A 25218-nucleotide genomic window follows, 5' to 3' on the forward strand; every position below is an offset into this window, starting at 1 on the left:
ACTCAATTGAATCAAGAATATTCGCAATCCGATCTTTCCGAATCAGAGTTTACCTATCTTACATTAGTCCAAAACCAAGACAATTTTACACCATCCCAAAGTAATAAATGTTTCCGGTTCATAATAAAGAACATCGGATCGTTACCCCATGCCACTATTATAAAAATTGCTCCATTTTTTACTGTCCCGCACCGAATGGGGGCGGATACGACTCGTATGACAGGATACGCTTTCCTTACAATGTTTGGATCACGCGAAATATTCCTGTGATACACTAACAGATGGTTGGAACAGATTTTATTTCGTTTAAAGCTATTTGTTGTACGAGATGAAGTGTAAGTTGAGTACTTCTATTGTTCAATGAAGAAATGTGCTACATGTAGGTATTTACATGCCATTCGTGATGCGTAGTTTTGAAATTTCTCTAGTAATAAAACTATCAAATACTCACTTGTGGTTTTAACTGCGTCCCGTGGAAACTACTTCTCATATTCGGATTAAATATAACCTATGTAACCCGTTCATAGTGTAGCCTTCTCCCATAACCTCTTTTTTGTATGAATGTGGTACAAACTGCTGATCAATACTTTACCCCTTAGTATCATCATTGTTTGTCTCACAACACATTAAAATACTTAAGTGCTATATATCATGTCATACTAATATAAGACCACCTAGCAGTTGCCGGAATAAAACTTGCTTTTTTCACATCACACTTGTCATGATCTTAGTTATGATAGTATTTAACACTGCCATTAAGTTAGTCAGTCTGGTAGTTACGTGTCAAGATGTTACCGTTTGTCAGAAATGCTCTATCTTTGTACAGTCCAAGTACAAAGCGAATACTTTCGAGCGAGTCAAATATTAACAATGTTTGGTCATTGGAAATAAGATTCCAAAAAGTTTATTCGTCATAGAAAAAAAATCATAAGATCGTAAGCACTGCAAAGAAATTAGCAGCTAAGTAAAGCAAAATGGCGGAACCTTAGATGTGGCCTTATGAGTACCTACCTAACGATTGCATTGTAAAATAATGTATTACTTATGATATACAAAATGTGTGATATGCTTGACATTGTATAAAACGCCCACCCTATATAAACAAAACTACATACTGGACACTCGCCCCACATCAGCACATAACTGAATAAATATATCCATTAGCGTCACTCAAAAATGTTATACATTACTTTTTAAACAATTCCCGTCGTGATTTTCACAATGAGGTCCGTCGATGTCACCGTGCGATAGGGAACCATTTTGTATAGAATATAGAATAACATGAGTAAATGATAGTTATTAGAGCAGAGTGGGTGAGGCGTGTGCGCGTAATTATTGTAATCTCGGGGCGCACGCTGCGCAAGCGCGAACCGTCCAAGGAGCGCGGGCGCAAGCCGCGGTGCTATTGTTCACTGTTATGTAGTGCTAATGTGGAAGGTCTGGTTATGTGAGAATTTGAATTGAGAAGCTGTTTGTTTACTTTGATACTTTTTTGTTGGACTGTAATACTGAAACTTTTTTTTTCAATAAGACTTAAATTCAGTATTTTAGGAAATTCTACATTGTTAAACGACGTAGTTGCTCAACTGCCAATAATTCCCATTTACTTATCTAGTTGAGAAGACTCGATGATTTTTTTTCCTTACGTCTGATTTTTGAATCTGCCATTCTGTAATTTTCCTAGTTATTTTTTTTATCCTCACAGTAAACCAGGTCACTCTCTCACTTATCAAACGCGCCAAAAATCTCACTTTCAACACATTGCGACATAAAACGTCACAATTTCGTCGCGTGCGCACGTAGCCGCCCTCAGACCGCCCAGCGCCGCCCTAGACCCGAACGTATCGGATTGCGATCACAAAACAAACTAACACTTTTCATTATTACATTTTGTATTATTCTGGGCTTTTGTATGCTATGTATGAATGTATTGTAGTACAAAGAATGTATGTTTTATTGATTGTACTGTACATTGGAAATCTGGGGGACTGTTTTGTGATACATATGTAATGTAATGTGTACCAGTTAACAGCGTAGGTATACCTACATCTGATATTGTGATTAATTTTGATAGCAAATACTATATATAGGTAATAGGATTTTTTAATTGGGCTAATGTAGTCACATTTTCTGTATAGGTAAATGTCGTTGCTAAGGGCACTGTGCTCTAAGCAATGTAATGTAAAATTAATTAGCTATAGGGGAAATCAGACATAGATAAATCATACATGACAAATCTTACCTACATGATTTATAATAGATAAACCTATCGAATGAATAAAATGTATACAACATTTAACATATCATAAGTACATGTAGTTTTTAATTGAAATACCTTTCTCGTATCTCATATCATTCACCTAACAAAAGACAAAAGCTTCTACCTGAAATAATACCACCACTAAACAATTGCATACACGCACAGCCGTTTCGAAGTGCAAGGCCCCTGCAATCCGAGTGCAGTTCATTATGAAGGGTGCATCGTATCCGCTTGCAATCTTACACCTACTTCCGAGCATCGTAACTGATAAAAGTTGGGTTTGGGTACCAAATGTAGAAACTATTGATGAACGGGTTTAATTTTGGAAATATGTAACTGAAGGGTTGGTTCATCTTTTTTGCGCATTCTTATATGTTGTCGTTTTGTAAGTTAACTTTATGGCGGGATAAAATTACATATTGATTAACATAGACTCTTACAGCATTTTTGTAACATAATTTATTTAATCAGTCATCATTATCAAAAATGACATTACCTAAGATTACACTTCATTGTTGTTCAGAATTACGTATCTGGACTTCAGATAGATGAATGAATTACTCGACAGTGAATATTTTCTCATGTACGCAAATAGAACAGTAGCAGATCAAAAATCCATTGTTGAAAGGTGCAATATTTTACGCTAAATATTGACAAAGCACAACCAAAGATAATCTAATACTCGCAGATATGTAAAACGTCCACTTCATTCACAACACGTGTGATTTGGTCTTTTGAGTGGCGAAGCATTGTTGAGCTCACGGATTATCTCCATTCACACAGATTCATTCATGTTTCAATACCGGGACTTTGGGCGACAGTTTCCTATGCAAAATTTCGCGTAATCCCGGAATAAAGGTATTCAAAATGTTTCCGCTGATCCGTTGGGAACATAGGGACAATGTCTGTCGCAGTGTTGAGATGTTCACTTGACGATATACGTCAGCCCTTGACACTGTTTACGAACATAATAGGATTAAATCTAAAGAGGATATTGTGTTTTGAAATGTTGAAATCTGTTGAATACTACAATCGATTTATTGAGATAACAAATTGTAATACGTTTCGATAGGTACTTTGAGGTAAGTACTCGAAGTACGTACCTGATACCTGAAATATGAGTAATTGAATGGCGGTGATTGCGATATACGTGCAATACCTCTGTTGTTGCTGCGGGTCAGACTTTATGGTATCGATAAAATTTACAGTTTTTTTCACAATAATGTAAAGATAACCAAATTATTAAATAAATTGCGTGAATTCCTTATATGAGGTGCATATATCGTGACATCTACGCGGACGCGAGACGCGAGCAATGCGCGGCTCGAGCCGACACCAGCGCCGCGACTTGCCAAACAACAAAATAAACCGGCCAACCCGTGTAATAATGGTGTTTCCACCCTGTAACAATAACTACATAATAGTCGAGAGCTTTTACGAGCTTTTGTGAGCTTGTCGAAGCTTCTACTTGGCGTTTTTTGTGATGAATGCCGCTCGTTGCGCCGCGCTTCACTTTACGACTGGAGAATATTTTATTGAATACTTACGCAGCGCTTAAAGGTTTAGCATTGGTCGAAAGAGCCCTTCAAACCATTCAGTGTTGCCATCACCATATTGTTGGACGGATGAAATACTTTCTTTGAGGTCGGCTGTAAGTTTGCAATGGAGCATACGTACATACAGCTAAGTTGCACAAATGCACAGCGTCCGTAGCGGCCGAGATGAAACACGATCATGCTGAGACACTGACAAAGCACCGATTACCATATAAGTGCGCGGTCCGTGAACGCGATCCATGTGAGAGTTGCTCAGTTGCGCACACGACGCTCGAGATGAATTTTTCCAATTATAAAAAGAGATAACCGCAACGTATAAAGAAATAATAGCGGTTGTTAATTGAAAACTTAATCGAGAATTCATATTTCATGGCCGTACACTTTTAGAAAACTACTTTCTCTATTTTAGGTGTGCTTATAAATATGTATTAAATTATGTGTGTAATTAGATAATAGAATAAAGATACGTCTTTTATATGTGATAGGTATATAATTAAAATGCTCAGGAATTAATCAACAGCCTTCGTCTTGCAGCATTAATTTGTGATTAAAACCTATTCGAAAATTGAAACAATCAAGAACCCAAACATTTGTTGCAGATTAATTAGATTTTTGAGATTAGATCGATAATGGAGTAACGAAACCGAGTTGTAATATAGGTACAATATTATTAATACGGTGCAATGCGAATAGTGGAGACGGTTATAGCCGGCACATGGGCGCGCCGCGTGGCGATGTCCGTTGTTGAGATAAAATTAATGACCGCTATTAAACCGCGAAACACTCCGCGGAAGACTTCATTAATTTCCCGCAACGGAGTACGCCTCTAAATGCCTCAGATGATCCGCCGATAGATTTATTAATTATTGAGCGTTATAGTCGTTTCCTTATCTGACACGCATTCCAATTAGCTATCACTATGAAGTTTGAAAGAAGGCAAATCAGGTGAGTTTAGGGGAGGGAGCGGGGAGTGTGGAGGGAGGGGAGGTCGATAGCCGCAATAAATCAAGATATTATCTTCGCCGAGCATTACGAGCGCCGATACCAAAGGGTAAGTCGCCGGACCTCGGCTTTACGCATCGTATGTACACACAACTATGTATATGTTTCTAATACAGTGTAAAGCTTATATTGAATTGGTTGGTCATTGAACCCTTTATAAAATAATAAACAATACCCGAAAATACAAAAATAGTCAAAACAATGTGGGCAAAATTAATTTGAACGCTACGAAAATTCGTAGGTCATCGACACCCGTAGCCTCGCCAAATATCTAAAATAATGTGTGTGCTTAAGTTAGCATTTCTATTTCTAGTGAAAATGATTATAAGGAATTAAGTTGTAACATTATTCGTTTTGTGAGAATTCGTAAGGGGAAAAGCTTTTCTTGCTCCAAAGTGAGTGCTCAATAGTTTAGTTTTTTCTTAGTGTGCTACGAAAATTCGTAGCACATACTCGTAGCAAAGTTAGTTTTTGACTGCAAGTGTACACTCATAAATAAAAATAATAATTATACGTTTTGTAAACAGATGCGATCGTTTCTCACTTGGGTGATATTTTGCAGGATTCCAAATAATTAATCCAAAGAGGTTGCCCCTAAGGCAATGAACTCGTTGTGTTTTTTGAACACCCAATACCAGTATTGACTATTCTGCAATAAATCACACAGAAAAATCTTCGTCTATCGATATCATTGTAATCTCTATGATATAATTTTGATTTTTTACCACAACCGCGAGGATATATTTCAAACAGACAATCGAAAAAGCAATAATCAGTGTTACAATAAAGTATAATTACACACTAAACCGTATAATTTGTGAACCATTAATTAAAATTCAACTAAAGATGAAAACAACAAAGTTGTCTGGGAATCACAAATCAAACGCAACTCGGCGATGGCCGGGGGCGCAATAAATCAGACGAGCGCTTAGGCCTTCTTAGCTTTTCTAGATAGAGATTTATCCCGTAATAACATGTTGTTTTTCACTAAATCAACCGCCGAATTATCCGGTAGAGGAGCAATGATTAATCGGCGGGGCTGCCGATGTAATGATGGCCGCATAGCGATGCGCTGCTCGCGGCCCACCGCGCCGAGCCGAGTGCCGACAAGTGCGCGAGCGCATGCCTAGCTGCGCCGCATTCTAGGGCTGTCCACTCCATCACTATCAGCGACGCAGTGACCACCAACGATTTATACCTACACCATTGGCACTTTATACACAACTTTATTACAGTAATCATTATTCATTACATTATTATATGTAGATTTTGTTATTAGTAGACCTTAACGATATTTACAAATAAAGAGGCGGTTATAGTTTTTGAAAACAGTGGTTAGACTGTAATAAAGTCTCAGTTGCGAAAATTATATGTCATTTTCCTACCAGTAGATGAGAATAGCTATATAAGAACCAGAAAATTGCATAGATATAGATAGTGTGTTTCCTATGATTATGATTTACGACAGATGTTTGAGAAAACAAATTGAATGAAACAACCATAGAAAATGGAGTTCTAAAAGACATAGAGGGTTTCATTAAACCAAATTCCCAAGAAGTGAACATGAGTCTCATCTGACGTTCATCTGTGGAGCTTTTAATTAAACGCTATCTTTAATTAAAACTACACGCGACGGACGATATTTCATAAAAATAAATAAGTTTTCAGTGCACCTAGGAAGTCTTTATTAAGATTGCGATTGCAAAGAGGCGTGGCCGGCCAATTGCTCGGGAATTTGAATAATCGGCGCATTACAAGTTAACATTATTATGTACGGTCAAATATACTGCGATTTCAACATATAATTATGTACAGTGAGCAGACCGTATAATGTTCCGCATTCATCTATTAAGTCAGTCGGTCAAGAATTTTTAATGCTCCTAGTCAGCCATTTTGTGCCGCGATTTGGATATGGAGGCAATTATATTATTTTATTAGGTCCCTAATTATTCAGCCAGACGTCTAAATTTTGTATGTCAGCTTGGTAACTGAGGAGAAATCTAAAATAATTATTATTTTGGTGTTTTGAAGTCATGTAATTTTATATGCTAGGTACTCCATTCATCATCGTTATTTGCTTCGACCATTTTGTTCTTCAATTGGAAGCTAAGTAATGGATAAGTGTATCTACATATAAACACAATGAAGTATAGGTAGGTGTAAAATCGGTGACCACGTATACATATTATCTATACCATGTGTCGAAGTTTCGCGTGCAGGAACTACAAAGAAACCGAGGGATTGACATTATTATGTCTTCATATACTTACTAGTAAGTTTGCTATAAATGTTTATAAAAGTTTCTCACTTGTTCGTCTAAAATCCTGCTCGAACAAGTTTCTTATCATCATACTCCATATTTTACAATGAAAAAACAAGTCTTAAGACGCAACTCTAGCAAACAAGTTGGTATATGATAAGTGAGACAGTCCGGCGCGGCCGATTGATCGCAGATCGCGGCAAAAATTCCAAAGTTTGCATACGACGGCAACGGCCATATTTCAACCATAATGATAGCAAGCGAGCGTGATAATAATTGTTATTACTATGATCCACATCTGCTATTATTTTATAATTGAGGGCTTTTGGGTGAAACCCTACAATTATAAGAAGAGCCTAAAGCAACAAGCAACATGCATGAGGTGAACGAGTTTTTGCCTCGTTCCCTAAATTATGATATATTTACCAAAATGCATCCCATCAATAGGTCGTGTGATAAATCTGCTGTTATAAGGAAAATTTATTCGTTTTGGTTTTTTATTGAAATCAAAGTTAATGGTTATTGAAACACGACGTTGGCGACCAATTGGTATCACTGATTACGAAAAGTGTTATTGTTTGCCAGACTAATCCAGTTTTAAAAAGGGTTTTTGGCAAATTACGGTCTGACTCATCAAGGGTTTTAGAGGATCTGAAGACGTGACATGATTTTAAAAGGGTCGAACGATTTCGAAGAACTTGAGTTTCAGACGCATGACGTCAAAAAGTCCAAAATGGTTTGATGTTTAGGGAAACTGGAGAAGGCATTTTGAGTGATTGTTTACATAGTGAAAGTCCATCAATAAGTTACTTATAACATTTTATATTCAAAAGAATTTACTTATAAATCTTGTTGGACAATATTTGTACACAGAATAATCTCGATTTAGCTTCAGCGTACAAGAACATCTCGACAAAAAACATTTTCGCCGACCAGCCGCGATCATTCGATTAAACCTCGAAAAACATTAATCGCTCGAATATCTACATAGCGTAATCCTGAGAACGGAGAGTTCATTATTTATTATGAATATTAGTCAATTTTTATTTAGTGAAAAAAGTGAGCGACGCACCGGGGCTTGGCCGGCTGCAATTAACTGGCCCAACCCTGTAATTATGGACAGTAAATTTCTGGACGGCAGGACTCGGGTATATTGTTCTATCTGGTTTATAAGGATTAGCTCACCGCTGCCAGGCATCGCTCATTTGACGCCAGATATCTAGATACGATGTGAGTGAACCAAAATCCGAAAGCAACCCGACCCTATTGGTCGGGTTGCTTTCGGATTTTGGTTCACGAAAGTGAAATTTCATTGTTTGGAAATTGAGGTTTATGAGGAAATTAGCTCACGTAGGTATACTTAATACATCTACGTTTTGAATATAGGATATTTATGCCTATTTCTGGGTTTTACTAAGCCTACGATTTCACAGTTATCACGAATGAATAATATAAAGTAACCCTAATGTAAAGTGGCCGTTAAAACGCCGAAAACTTTAGTCTATTATAGAAGAAGCTAAGGAAAGTTCCCAAGTTAATTACATGAGGGCTTTATCCGAAACGGGAATCGTACTGTGGCCTCCTAATTGAGTTTACTATTTAAATAATTTGGGATGGGTCGGAGGTCCTAGTACCTTTACATATTAATAAATTGGAGTAAGGGTAGTATGTTTTAAAAGCCGTAAATAAATTAATCTATTTGTCGAATTAATCGATGAGCTATTTGTACTCCTACTGTAATAAATCTGTATTTTAAGAAAAGCAAGCATAATAAAAAAATATGAATGGCTCAAAAGTGTCAGTTCAATCACCACAAGCTACTGACCAGCAAAAGTAATGCTTCCTGAATCGATTATTGCTAATAACATCCTCAGCGCTAAGTACGCAATTACCTTAACTCTAGTGCCATTTACTATAAGTATCTTATTTAACTAAACATTTAAGACAGCGGATACACCTAATTACGCTAATATTAGCAAAACAGCATAGAAACACGACCTTGAAACCCAAACTAAGGATGTAACATGTCACGTCAAACTGACATTATCGATAGAATGTAAATAAGAAAATGATATGCATAACAGGAAATAGGTATCGATACTCGGAGTCGATCTCTGACCCCTATTCATTCACAATTAGGCTCGTGTCACGGCACATATGCCGTTGTCGTGTTTCGTCGTGGTTTCGAGACACAATGGCATCACGTCATGACGAGGCGGAATGTCCGCCATTCATATTTCGAACGTGGTTGTCTATTTTTTAATACACACGGAAATTGTAACGTTTGGTGTTTCGAGTTTAGTATGGTAAATGGATGCGGGAATTTTCAGAGGCAAAAAGGAAGCTTTTTTATTTAGGATAGGGTACCTATAGGATTTATATAGGGTTTCCTTCTTTCTGGTGATATATCTTCTATATGTAACGTTTTTTTTATTGTAAACATTGTAACTGAAAAAGCAATACAAAAGAAAATACAAGTCCTGTTATATTTTCGCTGATAAATCATCATTAACTTCATAAAGTGTAAAAATAAAATCAAGTTCGATAAAATAAATATCTACCCATAAGAGCCTTAAGAATGGACCAATAAGGACTTGAAAAAAAACAATGACCACAGCGGTCGGTACATACAACGCGAATGGCGACCTGCGACCCACGATTTGCATACAATGTGGATGCGTGGGCGCAAGAGGCGCATTCTTCGTATGCACGTGTGCCTGGACGCGACTACAAACTATATTTAGTAATAGATACCTATATAGTACAGTTTCTTTTTACATTTCTTGAATAGTTAGAGTGCGGTATTTTTGTTTGTAGGCAGCCTAAATAGGTATGCAGACCGGCGACAGAGAAGTATGAGCTAGCTCTGTCAGCTGTCACCCAAACACTTGGCCAGTGCCATGAATTTTTTTGAGCATTCCTCGAACAACTTTTAGCTGGATACCCAGATCAATATTTGGTTCATGCTAGGTACAAGGCGCCGTGCGTGGGACGACCCTGCAAGTTTTGTCCTCATCTACATCCTGGACTCGTTTTGGAAAATTCCATGTTTCTATTGACAAATCCCAGTAACATTATGGTCGATCTGGGACTAAAGGGCCAGCTTTTTTTAGTAATATTGCAATTTAAAGAATCCAGTTTTTTTTAATTAAAACCATGATCATACTGATGCAGAATACAATACTGGTTTCTATTTAAGACGACCACCTGTGCGGGCGTAGCTCACAATCCTTCAGCGTTTCACACCATTTCAATATCATTACCAGATCAAAGCACCACAGCCATCAAACCAGCCTACTAAATACAATCAAATAGCGACCACCGCACTAATGGTCTGCCTAAACATATTTCACAGTACGCAATCACGATGGCATGTTTATTTGAATCGGCAATTTTTCAACGCATTCGTACCGCAATGCAGTTGCCAGAAAGATTTATGGCACAAGAGAGGAGTTGTCCACTGCGTCGGTTCGAATCAGGCGCAAGTTGATTAATGCCCGTCGCACAATCTATTTACTGCCCACGGCCCGGCAAACTGTTTCATACTAGGAAATAGCTGTAGGACTATTGTTCGTGTCGTGCTTGTTATGTCAAATGAATTTTTGTTTGCGGATTTGAGTGGCAGATTTAGTGCGTTCATTTTGTTTTTGCTGCGCTGATGTCTGTTGACTTTATGACAAGTACACTGTCTTTAAAACGTCCAATACCTATGCTTGCTTATCTTAATACTTTCGTTTTTAATTCACCTATAAACAAAAGAACTGACATGTGCCGTTTACATTTATCAAAATCATCATATTATCATCCCAATTTTTCACAAATCTGTCACATACAAAACGAAGTCAAACAGTTATTATAAAAGCAAGTACCGTATCTAAAGCGGTGATAATTTCTCATGGAGTTTCCCACCAGCCGGAGGGTGCAGGGGTAAGTTGACCGCATTACGAGAGCGACAACGCCGTGCACCCCCGGGGACTATTTATCAAATGATCATTTGATTTTCTTGTGTTTGATCACTGAACACATTAGAATTTGCAACAGCTAACGTTTTGGTAGCTTCACTTTTGTGGCAACATTTTTAATGTGTTCTAAAAAAATGGTACGCTATTTTATTGAAAGTATAGTTTATTAACTCTAGATTTATAATTAAGATGCTTTCTTCATGGAGAACTGGATCATGACAATATTTTGTCATCTTAAAAAAATCGTAAGTAGCTCTATTTTATTGAAAGTGAACTATATAGTGACCCAGATCTGTAAGATACTTAGATTCCTCGCAGAGAAGCGGATCACACTCCATATTCATGTCAGAATTAAAATTGTAAAGTACCTAAGTACAGTAGTTTAGATAAAACAAGCCCGATAGATTTAATGTTACATGTCAATTTAAAATTAACATAAAAATTCTCTCCTGCATAAACCAGTTCAATTAATGCACTTATATTCTGCTTCCGTTTTGAAGTATAGAAAAACATTATGACCCACTTGAAAAAATTGGAGGAAAATTGTGCTAAAATTAAAATGTGTCCCAATTTGGTATAATAGCTATGAAAATTAATTTTACAAAAAATCTTAGAGTAATTTTCTTTAACAGATACGAAAAAAAATAGACCTCCACAATTGACTCTCTCAGAATCGAACCCACACTCCTCAACGTCAACCACTGCACTCACCATCACTCCACTCCAGTCACCCTCGCCCCAGTCGAGGATACGTCTTATAAAATACGATCTGTTTTGATTGTGGCCTGGGGCACAAATCAATTAGGCCTCCCCTCGGCCCCCCGCGGCGGTGCACCCGCGACATTCAAACCAGTGGCTCGTTTTATGACACATCTCACAACGGACCGAAAAGCGATTCATTAACATTCGCCGACTTTATTAGGACCAATTGGCGCGTACTCCGCGTCTTCGTTATTATCATTGATTGGTTATTTTATTGCTGTGCTGTAAATCAAATTGTTGTTAACGCGAACGCGACGGTTGTTGGTGTATGTGGAATTGTTTTACTCGTAATAATCCGCAATGGGTTACTGCGAATTCTTTCATGCTTGGGGAGCGACAGGACGGTTAAAGTGCTGCTGATGTACCACGATTTGCATTGCGACGAGACAAGCTAAAATGGATTAAATCTGGAGATTTTGCATGTAGTCTGGCTATTATGGTTCTGCAAATCTCAAAACTGCATGAAAACATGATACACAATTAAGAATGAACATATTTATGTGTGCTTCATATACCTAATGTTAGCAATTATCTGAAAACCGTGAGAACGGAAAAGGGCATTTCCTCTCTATTAATTTTGTAATGAAAACATTACACTTCTTGATTAATTTTATTACCATTACACATAACACTGCTATCGTTCTTAACTTGATCCAGTACAATCAATAGCGTCCGTAGACACTGAACATGCATGTTCCCGAGATAATTTTAAACACACGGCTAGATCATTAAGCGTATCGATTTCCTATTAATCTTCAATTTAATATACAATCTAATATAGAAAATAATGACGTAATAGACGCCGCCGGCGACAGGGTCGTTTCCCACGCCGGCGCGGACAATTTTTATAGTATTTTTTATAAAGATGAAAATAAATTAAGTTTCGGTAATCAGACGCCGCCGCTGCCTGATTCCTGACCCGCTTCTTCGCAATATTTCTAAAAGCTATTACAAATACATTTATATTACCACACAAAAAAGCTCTCGGGCAATTTTCGCCACATAATGAGGCCATTATGGGGAATTTTGTTTTACCAACATAATAACACCGCCTTTTATTCGGGCGATCCCGTCCGCAAAGGACTTCGTGTTTTAAAGGACAATATTATTCCAGACTTGATGAGATTTTCGTGCTAAAATTTTAAGACTAAATTGCCATCATTATGTATTTAACGCTGCGGATTAAGATAACAGCGGTCGAATAGGTCAGCCATCTCGGAATTACTGATTGCTTAAATACACGAACCTCGTTATATTCATATATAATGTATTTATGTATTCTGTAGGGAGGTAAGTTATGTATAAATATAGGTATACTAGTATACTGTCTTTGAAAGCTTTCATTGCAGCTGCAATTTTGAAAGCTTTTTAGTTATCTCTTCAGAGGAACAACAATTTTCTTATAGTTGTTGTCTGAAATAGAATCTTCAGGAAAGCTTGCATCAGCAAAGAACCAAATGAGTTCACTTGACATTAAGAACTAGTAGGTAGGTATGTATGTAGGTACTAATTCGTGTGCACATATATAGTTACACGATGAGCCACAAATACCAAGAACAGTAACGATTCCTTAAAGCGTAAGTTTCCCCGAATTGCGAAGGTAAAATCCCAAGTTCTCAAGACTAGGCTGTCCATGCGGCAGTGCACAGCCGGACAGTCCGTAATGGCGCGCTCGTGAGCTGTCCATTACTCCGTCACCGCGTGCGCACCCGACCTGCAGCCCCGCTAGATCACGCTTAAACGCACTGTCTAGCCTTTATTTGTAGGAAAAAGTGAAGCGAGGGAAAATAGCTCAGTTTTGCTAAAGTTTTTATTGTTTAGCTCAAATATCTGGGAAGGTAGCTAATATCATACGATGTAAGCGTAGAATCATAATAGGACGAATCTTTTGACTATTTCATATTTGTCTTTGACATGTTGGAAAACTAAGTAAATAAGATATATTCAGTGTACAGCCGTTCTAAACAACTTTTTTAACAACCCGAATGTTATCAAAAACTGTGATCTCAACACAAATTATTAACATCCAAGGATCATCCAAAGACGGGTTCGATCGTTGAGAACATCGACAAAAAACTTCAATCACGAACAGAGGTTAAAAATAAATTTAGCTATCGAGCCGCCATTACAGGACACGTGACGCTCAACATCAACGGATTTATTCCGTTACGCGATCAGAGAACCCTAATTATAACATTATTGTAGCGATCTATCCGAGCTTAAAGAGGTAGTGGATTGAGTTGATTTTGGCACGTCGTAAGATCGCAAGCGCGTGTTCGCGGCGGAGCGCTGCGCCCGCGCCGCCCTCGCTCCCGACATTATCCTTGTAATTGGCGATTTTATGCAATTTATGGCGATTCGCGCAATTTACGAGCAGCGGACAAGTGGGCGACGCTCGGCTTTTTACCCGGGATGTAGCGAAATTGACTCAGGGTTTCAATTAAAATTTTATACTCCGCAAATTACCTGCCAATTATATTCCATTAGTCAACGTTAAGAACCACAAAATTTAGTTTTTGTTTTAATATTTTTTATTAAAATTGTTTTGCTCTTGTAAATAGTGATGAGTATCTTGAATTATGTGGGCATTAAATTTTTAATGTCGTAAATATACAATTGAATTACGCAGATAAAGTTGATTGCATCATCATAAAAACTTTAATATAGTCATACACATGTGCTGAGTTCCATTATATTCCGAGATGCACATTTGAAGTGTTTCATGTTGTAGCTTCTGTAAGTACTTACCTATGTATGTAACTTTAAGTAAGACAAGTGATAAAGATTAGAACTCTTTATTTGCAAACCACACTCATAATTGCATTGAAATACTTCGTCGGGTAAAAAAAAGTAATAGCTCATTATTATGCACCTTGCATAGGAACTATGTTGTGATCAACCGATCAGAAACTACGTGACATCATCAACATTGAGATTTTAACTTGTGACCGTCATTATAGTTTTGATGAAATAATTGTTTGTAAATTATTATACGATAATTTAATGTGGCCCTTCAGCAATAAATTGCATGTAATTTAAGGCGAAGAGTGGTCGAGTCGCGGTGCGCGCACGTCGAGCTCGCGTACCGTACGATGCGTGCACGCATGCCCAAGATAAATATTGCATACATAATACGTATCTCCCGCGTAATAACCCACTGTGACATAAGCAGCTGCGACTGATTAAACAATCGTGTACGCCATTAAAACAATATAATTTCGCGAAATTAAAAGCTATCATCGATCCGATATTGAACATGTGTGAGTTCGTGCGAGGAATAGTCAAGCGAGAGCTAAGGAGCCAAGGAAACCGACGGTACAGCCCACAGGCTATGCCATTATTTACTCAGTTTATGTTTTAATTTCGTTAAATTGCAACTTTGATGGTCATTGCAAATATTTTTTATACGTTTTTAATAATCGATCGATGATGCCTACATTCAAATTAACTTTGTTTACACTGCAATATAAGTTTACGGGCTTAATACTTAGTTATATTGAAGAATATTTTTCACCTTCATTACAATGAATATGATCGAGGGGAATTCCCTAATTCGAAATACGATTTGTCTCTTCGATCTTGATCTTGCAGTTGCAAAATAAAGCTAAGCAAAATTAATTTTATTTCAATAAGAATATTCATATTCTACAATTTATCGTTTTCGTACGTATAAATTGTTATTATTTATATCAAAACGATTAAGCCCACATTCCATATTAATACGCGATTTGTCTAGCTGCACAATTAAATAAAATGACTATAATCGTTGATATTTGATTAAAAGACGAGATAAATCAACCCAACAATTATGTGGATATTTGTCAAGCGCGAAATTTATTGCCGATAATAATTCCACGAATGTTAGTGCGGTATTATAAAACTGTTGGAGCCGTACGTTTGTAGGACGAGCGAGCGTAAGGCGTCTCGTCCGAAATAGCTCGGCCAGATATCCGCCGGTCTTATGACAGGCCGAGCGATATTTATGTCGCGCGGCCCCGCCCACCGCCGTGGCTCCATTCAGCCTGTTTGTATTTATTTCGTGCCTATTTATTTGTATTTGCCTTCGCTTTTGAATAATGCATGAGCGCAGCGTTTCCGTCGTGTGTAGGCAGCGTGACGCCGCCGCCGCTTGTCGCAAGTCCCTCTTCGGACTTTTAGCCTCGGGTACTCTTTGTGAGCTTTGCTTTCAAAACCCGTAAAGTTGGCTCTCAGCGTTTTTCGATTAGTGGTCAGTAATGGTGAAGTTAAGACGCCTTTATATTAAGTAGATAAAACCTCGCTTAAGGTCAGACAATTACGATAAGAAAGCGCACGGGGCATGATATAATAACTGTCTCAAATAATTTGGTGAAATGTCTGAGATTCAAGTTAGTAAATAGAATGTTCTGAGTATGTATCTCACGCAAAAGAACATGAACATATAAAACTTTTTTTATTTCATGTAGTTACTATGTTCGTACCAGCTGCAAAGGTAACCGATTAGATTATCGGACCATCCACAACACCAATCAACGTTAAATTAGATTTCAGCTTTCGTATCGTGTTCTCACGGAGTTAATTAACATCGGGTGTGGATTAACGGAATTAATTATCGATAAGAGTATTCGATTGGTGGATGCGTTCCTTTATTATTTGTTAGGTAAATCACGGCGGTATCTTGGCTGTATCGATTGCCCCGCCTCGCGAGTTACAACGCGCCGCGGTTGCGTCAACCCAGCGGTGATATCACGCTCCGTCTCTAATACTACGACACGACAATATTTACTAGCCATACAAGTATGCTGTGTATTATTTCCACTTTAGACAGTCGTGTGTTTGAATTAAATTGATAAATAAATCTTGATTTTAACGGGCTTTCTCTGAAACATACTTACCTAGTGATTTTATCGAAGTAGATGTTAATTAATTAATTCTTAAAATATGCATGTACCTACCTATTTCTGTATGTATGTATAAAAGTATGCTGCCGATGTTTCAGTCTTACTAAATCCACAATGCCAGCATACTTCCATATTTCAATCGTGTCGGAATCTTTCAAGTGCAGATTGATAGTATAAAAAAAACGGCATTTATTCGCGATAGTCTCGAAGATCAGACGAGCCGTCCGCGGCACGCAGCGTCATAAATCACCCAGTGTGCACGCGACATAAACGTCCACTTTATACGCGATTACCGATATATAATGAACTTATGTAAAGATGTTATGATACCTCCAATTACTCATTGACAACGTGTTATTGTTCGTTTATAATTACAGTCTGACTAGCTTGCCACAGTTTTACGAAATAGCCTATCAACGCCAATTACTTTGCATCGCAATCCTACAATCGTTAGTTTCAACACAGATTCGAGCCGTGTAACAGTTACAGTGATACACTTAGCTTTTTTTTCATGTAGAGCAGTTGTGTTGTCTATAATTATATGTAAGGAGGTAGTTACAGTTTTGTTCTGCGAATAAAAAGTAGAGTGGATCAGCTGTTTACAAACCATTAACTCTTGCGACAGATTGTCGTTTGAATTAAAATATTTGATGTGAAGTTTGGCAAGATTTCTGCATACACCGTGCAAGACTGCTTTATCATATTTTAAAGAATCTTCTACATGATACTTTAGCATATAATCTTTAGTAAACAACCCAGATATATCACAATAAACCTGCCACATTTAAAATCCAGACGCCGCCAAAACGGTGTCAATGCCTCCGAGCAATTATGAAAGAGAGAAAAAAATACAATAGCAACACTTAAATATACTTAATATTTTTTCATCTGACAACATAATAGTTGTAATAAAAAGCAACACGTGCGCTTGGGCATCGCATGATGTGGCTCATCAGACTCGTAAGTCTGTCTTATTGATTGTTTTAAGTCAAAACGCGGCAAAAACATATCGCATGACTGTACCACTAGACTGCAATGGCGCCGCTTTGGATCTATTTAAGTTTTTTTTAGGTAAAGTCATGGTACATTTGGACATTAGATTGTAGACATGTTTTGTTGAATACAAGGTGCTATCATCGACCTTGTTTGCTTGATAGGTATGTTTAAGGGATTATGGATTTAGGAAAAACATAGGTAAGGGAAAGACAAAGGAAGGGAATGATTTCATCTTGAGCTATATGCTAAAAAAGCACATCTTTCCAAAAGTGCAGTTACATGCTTCGTTCTATAGGTTCCGTATCATCTAGAGTTCTCAGCTGTCAAAGTCAACAATCCAGTCCCTCTCTTGGTCGCAAGTTTCTGCGTAGTCTAAACTGTCTCCCGGTCCGCTACCTCTCTTCAGTTTATGTGTTCATTAAGTGCTCCCACCTTATTTATATCCCCACGGGCCATTGTTACTGCAGGGGAAATTAGGTAGCTTTTGTCTATTGCTGACTTAGCGCCGTGAGGGAAACACAGAAGTCAACTTTCTGTTTTGTTAGGGGTTGTAACAGTATAGCGAGTATTGTACCTATGTCATTTCGATTAAACATAGACACCCAAACCATCCCATATTTTCTTGTGACACGGTTTTAATCCGGTCATATGACACATGATGAGACAAATAGAAAAATTTCGATGTTGATTTTTTTGTTGTGGTTCGCCGAAGTCTCAGAATGAATGTAACTGTCACAAATGTATGATTAACGTATCATGCCGGTTACATTCCTTGACGGCGGCCGCCCGTTACAAGTTCATCCCATTTAAATTTAGCGCGGCGCGTGCCGTCCGCGGGTCTCGCCGGGGGTGTGGGGGGTCGCGGGGTGCGCCGCCGTGGGCGGGACGCTCTACCATCACTCAAGTGACGAAAATTGACGGAAAATGGGCGGACACCGCTTGCCCGCGACGTCATCAATTACCGCGTCCCGACGGTCATCGGCGTGCAGTCTCAACGACAACGCCGACCGAGACGCGCATACCTAATATCCTTCTAAACGCATGCCATTATTAGAGCACGACTCAACGCAAAATCTAAAATAGCAGACACTTGAGATGTGAAATGTGCTCCCGCCACTTCCAGCTTTTCATTATACGAGATTCAGGAAGACGGAAAGTAGCTAGACGCACGCTTGGCTTGCAATCTGGAGCGATATCTCGGACAAGGATTATTGAGATGCAATCTAGAAGCCATCGATCGCTCGATAATTCGATCTAACTGCGCTCGCTATTGCGCAACCAGTCATCAGATCAAACCGTCGATATCTCGATGATACCTTTATTAAATGGTAGCTACAGCAAGCCCCTGTTCGGACACTCATAATTCACTTTTGTAAGTCACTTCTGGATAGACTTTATAGGTTCTTGTTGTTCAAACAAGCCTATTACCACCGTTCGTCCGGTAGGTACTATGACATACAAGTAGAAGTTATGAGTAAAACTGACCGCAAATAAATGTCTAAAGCAGGTATTTCAAGTGGAGTGTTTGCTTACGTTTTCTCGAGAACGAGCGAACGAAGGAAGCCGCAAGCAGGGCAAAAGCTCGGCGATCGATTTTGAAAATTGCCCATAATTAGCATGTATCTCACTCGTCCGGACGACTGTGCGTTTAAAAGTGGGAACTCAACCACAGGCTGCACAATATTCCAGTAGCGTTTACCGAGTAACGGCAGGCGAAGGCGACGGACACAAATTGCCGGAGGAGCTGCCACTACGCAAATTGTACGGAGAGCTGGATCGATTGTTCCCTCGCAAACATCTTGACGGACACCGCTGTCAGACGTTCCCTCCAATCGTAATCGCTGACCATCGACTTTACGAATGTAACTTAAAATTCCATCAGCCGAACAAACAGTTTAGTGAATATGCTATTTTATGAACTATGATTAGGTTTACGACAAACAACTGCATCACATTACTGCACCCACGCGCGGACGTCGGCGTCGTTATTGATGTGGTCTCGAGACCATTAATATCGAGCCGACACCTTTCGGTTTTTGATCGCACCAATTTTCGTTTTATCGATTCTTTCGGGAATCGTAACTTACGATATTTGAAGCTTATTATTGTTAACTCTAAACTAGGACAGGAACAGTGAGATTTTGAAGGAATAGTCAGATAAGGCGAACTATTAAATATTACGCAGTCGCGAACGCTACTTATTTTGCCCTTGAGGTGAGCAGAGGCAGGCGCCCGCCGGTCGCGCTTGTGAATAATTTATTTGGAATCTAGATAATGCTTGTATTGGTAGCAACGAGTCACGTCTGAGACATTTGATCGTGTAACAAGAAGTGCGGTGTTTGTGCATGCAGCCGGGCCTGTAATGGTGGCGTAATTACGCAGCCATTATCAGGTGACCCCATATTGTGGTTGGTCGGCCACTGCAAACAGTGCGTCGACCAACACCTTAATGGACACAACTATAGCTGCGAGTAGGTACACACAGCCATATAGGTCGATGAAACTATCAGCAGGCTTTAACAAACGTAGATAAGTGCCGTTTTAATTGTTCTGTAGCTGCTCGTAATGACGATTTGTCGTGTGTAAGCAAACAGAATATTTCATAAGTTGTTGTTTTTCTATGAATGGAATAGCTGAAAATAGTTACAGTTTTTACTTCACTGTTTTAAACTTTTGTATCGCATGCCTATTATATTTCATGCCTAGATCATCTAAGCACCAAAACAGCTTCTTCTACGAGACATTTATGGCCCAATCCTAAACAAAGCTCTCTAGTACAAAAATACTTTAACCAAACCACAATCCTGTGAACCCACGAAGAACATTTTAATACGTCGAGTGACAACAAAGTACTGGGGTACGCCGGCGACCGTCCGTCGCTCTTTGATGTCTCAATTAGTAACGCGACCGAGTAATTGTGGCGAAATTAATTCGCGCCCGCGTCTGCCTAGCAACCATCTCGTTTTACAGATGACGAAGGAACGTGAAGCTCGGAGATTTTGCAACTGTCACTGGTACAAGGAAAATTATAACAACAAAAAATGTTTGCTGTGTTGTAATGCTGATCAGGATTAGGTATGGTTGGGAAATCACATATGGAATTTTCCAGTGTTTGTAAAGCTTTTATGCTTGTTTTTTGCCAAACCTGCAAAGTGGCTCTAGTAAAAATATATCTCTGTGTGAGTAGGATTATTTGGTAATAAAATTTAAAAAAAACCTTTCAAATTGATAATCTACTGATGTTTGGGAATACTTTTACAAAGACTAACGTGCTGAAATGAAAATTTTCAAAACTTACAGCGGACGTGATAGACGGCTGCACGAGAATCAGTCATTTCATCGATAATCTCAGCTGTATTTTTATTGTTAAAGATCGTGACTACAAAGCAGGTTCTTAGACCTGTTAAATAGTAGCGATGATTTACTGAAGGTTATTTCAATCATGAAATCTCAAACAGACATTTATTACTAAGTATAAAAATCACTGAAGAAAATACAGAATTCCTATTTTCGCTCTTTCGCTCCAACTACTGTAAACTACTTTGACTTGAGTGCTAGAACACAAAGTTCTCTCACTCCCAAATCGATATTGAATTAGTACTCGATCCCTAAGATACAGGAAGTGACTCAACATAATATCGTAATGCATTTCACACTCGAGAGTGTTTCGAAAAGCCTTAATAAACCAATTAAGGTTCATTACCTAATGCAGGGCGGAAGAGGAATATTACTCGCCCATCATTACGACCACAAAGTCGACCCTTTGTGTAAAATATTGCATTTCACATGTTTGTAGAAAAAAACTATAGCGAAAAGCTTAACGGCTTTATCGGACGGCCGTGCGACTTGCGTTTTTAGGGTACCGTTTTATCAAATATGTCCGTCACTTTCACACCTATGAAAGAACAGCTGAAAAGTTTTTTTTTTTCGAAAAACTGATTTATTTTATGACACAACAATGTATTCTTCTGGGGATGATTTCGTTATCATCTGTGAATGTAACAAAATAAATAAGTATCTAGCTAGTTATGTGCTATTCAAAATCGTGTGCAAAATAGAATTACAATCTGATAATTTTCATAATAATTTATCAGAATGTATTATGATATAATACTATGCTTTCATGAAGTAAATAATAAGGTGTGCGTGACGAGTTGGGTAATTACTTCTTCTTAAACGAAGGAAACATTAGGTCGACTAAAAGATCACAGGTACTCATATGAATTCAGAAAAACGATGAAAAGTATTTTTTTGATAATAAAAAGCCTGATACATTTAGTAACTGTACTTCTAGCTATCAATACAGTTTTATTGAACGTGTTTCTTTTTGCATAATTGTTAAACGCTTTTCCTTAATCCAAAAACTCGTCCCACAAAAGGACAATTGACAAATACGGAACCACCAAAAATAAAAGTAATAAACAGTAGCCTTTTTACCGCAATACAGTGAAAATGAAAACAGGCTGGTATTCGTGGTCGTGTGATGAATGACTCCGGTCACTTCCCCCATTCGCCCCCATTATACTTGACACAACATATGGCTGATTCGCCTCCCGGCTATGGGGGTATCAGCCATTGTTTGTTTTGTACCTGCGGACAGTTATAATTTACCTCTTTTTACACTGGAAGGTGTAAGGTTTTGCTAATGGCTTCTGTATTCATACTTTCAATGGTATGTCAATTAGCTGTTAGTCAAGTAATTAAATGTTTTAGGATATTAAGTATTCATTATGGTAAAAGCCAAAATATATGAAAACAGAATTAAAGAAAAGGAAAATGACGTCAATTTCATGAAAATCTCTTCTGTATACTAGATAGATCCGTTCTATTGAACATTTTTCTTCCAATTATAAAGAAAATTATTCTCAGGCTTACAAAACCATAAAACTTCATCTCTTATATTTACACACATAAAGATGGCATGAAGCCCTTTCATACCAAAACGGCATTCAAAGTTACACAGCGAATGTTAAAGTACTAAGAAAAGTATTAAAGTGACATAAAGTCGTAACATCTGGTTTGAAAGGAGAGAGCTGAAAGGTTGTGTTTGTAGAGGGAAGGAGGTGGGGGGGGGGGGGGGTATACAATGAGGTTGGAAGTCGAGTAATAAAAGTCACATTAAGTCGAGAGCAAGGATCTCGGAGTGAGATGAGGATGAATTTATTTATGACACACACGATGCGGTGTGATTGAAACATGGTTTATTTTTATAAAATAATTATGTTTTTACGGAATTGTGAAATTGTTTTGCAGTTTAATTCGATTTTCCTGAAATAATGGCTACATTTTTCATACAACAAATGTACCTTGCATTTTGATGATTTACCTAACCTAACGGAATAAGATGAAACAAAACGTCAAAAGAATATTGAAATACTCAACATACACGTAATTTTTGTAACATACCTACTATACATTGTGTAAAACTATAATAACTACTGTTAAACATTTCATTGGTACGATATTCGATATTTACAAATTCTATTATAGAATACCTCAGAAAAAGGAATATGTTCGACAAAGTTAAGTGGACGGAACACGCCTTAATCACCGCCTTTAATTATCAACGTATTAGATACTATTCAGGCTGCTGAAGCTTATTTCAGGTGTTATTTGATCAAAAATTTAAAATCCAACAATTAGTTTGTACCGTCCCAAGTAGAGGAATAATTTAGCCGATCACATATTCCGTACTGTAGACGTTAGATTTCAAAGACATCGTGCCCTATAATTATGTATAATAATTCCAGCCGAACAAATGGGGCAAAGGACATAATTACACCCATAGATTTAATTAAAGCTAGTTATGTGAAAGGTGTCCACTTTCACGCGCACGACGCGAGGACTCGAATCTTTGAAATTCAATTGCGATTCTATGCTTTGTAATTAATAGTTTTAATGACAGATACTTAATGGTTCTTCAAATAGCGTTTGTCTACGAAAACGTTATCACTGGTGGGATATTCGTGTGAGTTTTTTATTCCTAGATAGATAACATAAATCATCGACACACGCGTGTCCACATAAATCATAGCATGTAAGCTGTAATTAAAAGCACGATTTCAGGTAAGATTTGAGAACAGAGTATATAATTAATTTTTGTGTTTCGTTAGATGAATCACCGTTGATTAGATGCGTGGAGCTGCGCCGGTTTCCGTGACCACTTGTTGTGGATGCAGATGTTTACGTTATAATTACTCGCCAGCCTAATGACCTTTTCACTACAACCGTCGGCTTCGTGCAAGGCATTACTTAAAATACTTGATTTACAGATTGTTTGGTAAATTAATGAATCCTTTGTACGGACCATAAATCAGTGTGAATTACCTTTTAAAAGCGTTTTTTCGCACGTCCTCACGGGCGCGATTATAGGAAAATTATAATAATTGTGCGCGGCATAATTACGTGATGTAATGCAAAGGCAAGCGATATATTGCCGCCAATTTGAATTCATGTAAAATATCGCGCAATAAATTTACATTTTATAAGTTTGCCCTCGCCGCGGACGTGGGCTCGATATCTCTGTTTAGGATCAAAAACTCGTATCTGAAAATTGCGCATACTGATCTCACGGTGACCAGGTCACTCAATGACGCATATTAACATTAAATACCGTACGTGGACAGCGTTCTAATCTCTTGATTGGTAATAGAATCCATAATTTTCCAATAATACTCATAAATTATTAAATAGGTGGTAGAACTTAAAACGATAATTGCCGATACCTATCGCAAAATTAATTTGTAATGCGCTGTTTAAGTTTCATCAAATCTAGGCTGCAAGATAATTACGAGTATTTGCAAGCTGGGTTATTATTTTCAATAATTTAAACCAAAAATAAATCATATACGAAGGTATATAAAATATTTTTTCAGATGGTCAGTTATCCTCAACGGATAATCTCGACCGCCGCAATATCTGTGAGTTACATCGCGATTGAGGAAGATTACATTATTTTTATCTGCGTAAAAATATTCTCAGTATGATAATGCTTAATTCTTGACATATTTTATATAATGCGAGCCTGGGGCGAGTGAGCCGACACTATGTCTAATAAATTTATGGACCTTCATTTTCATGTTGATCGGCGCTCGAAATTATAATCGTCGCGCTTGGGGCGCGGCGCGTGAGTCGCGGCTCGCGTGACGGACAGCGTCGGCGACGACGGGCGGCAAGACACTCGCTCCATTCAGAAAACTACCATTACCTACCAACCTACTGTCTTTTTAATTGAAGGTTTTATATCGTCATCCTACTGACCTTTTTATTTTATTCGATTTTGCTGAATTGCATGACGGAATGAAGGAAGGATTACTCAATCGTGACCTAAGGGCTCAGGGAACCTGTTACGTTACGAACCTCTGTGGTGATCTTTGAACATTGAAATGTGAGAGTCTGTTGCAAAGACGATGGCCGTTCATAATTTTATTGTGCCGATTCGCACAATGTATTTGTTTTACTTGAAGTACATCAAGACAAATAATAAAAGATGAAGCTCCAAACAAAAGGAAGGTTAAGAATATGTTTACATAACAACGTT

The 25218-nt window shown here is 38.0% G+C and overlaps 1 protein-coding gene across 2 annotated transcripts in view; it reads right to left on the reverse strand.

The window, feature by feature from the left end:
* Positions 1–25218, reverse strand: part of LOC124631412 (transcription factor Sp9-like) — a 68312-nt gene that overhangs the window by 34435 nt on the left and 8659 nt on the right. The window lies entirely within an intron of this gene.

The sequence above is a fragment of the Helicoverpa zea genome, chromosome 6, assembly GCF_022581195.2.
Source record: "Helicoverpa zea isolate HzStark_Cry1AcR chromosome 6, ilHelZeax1.1, whole genome shotgun sequence".
NCBI classification, from domain to species: Eukaryota; Metazoa; Arthropoda; class Insecta; order Lepidoptera; family Noctuidae; genus Helicoverpa; species Helicoverpa zea.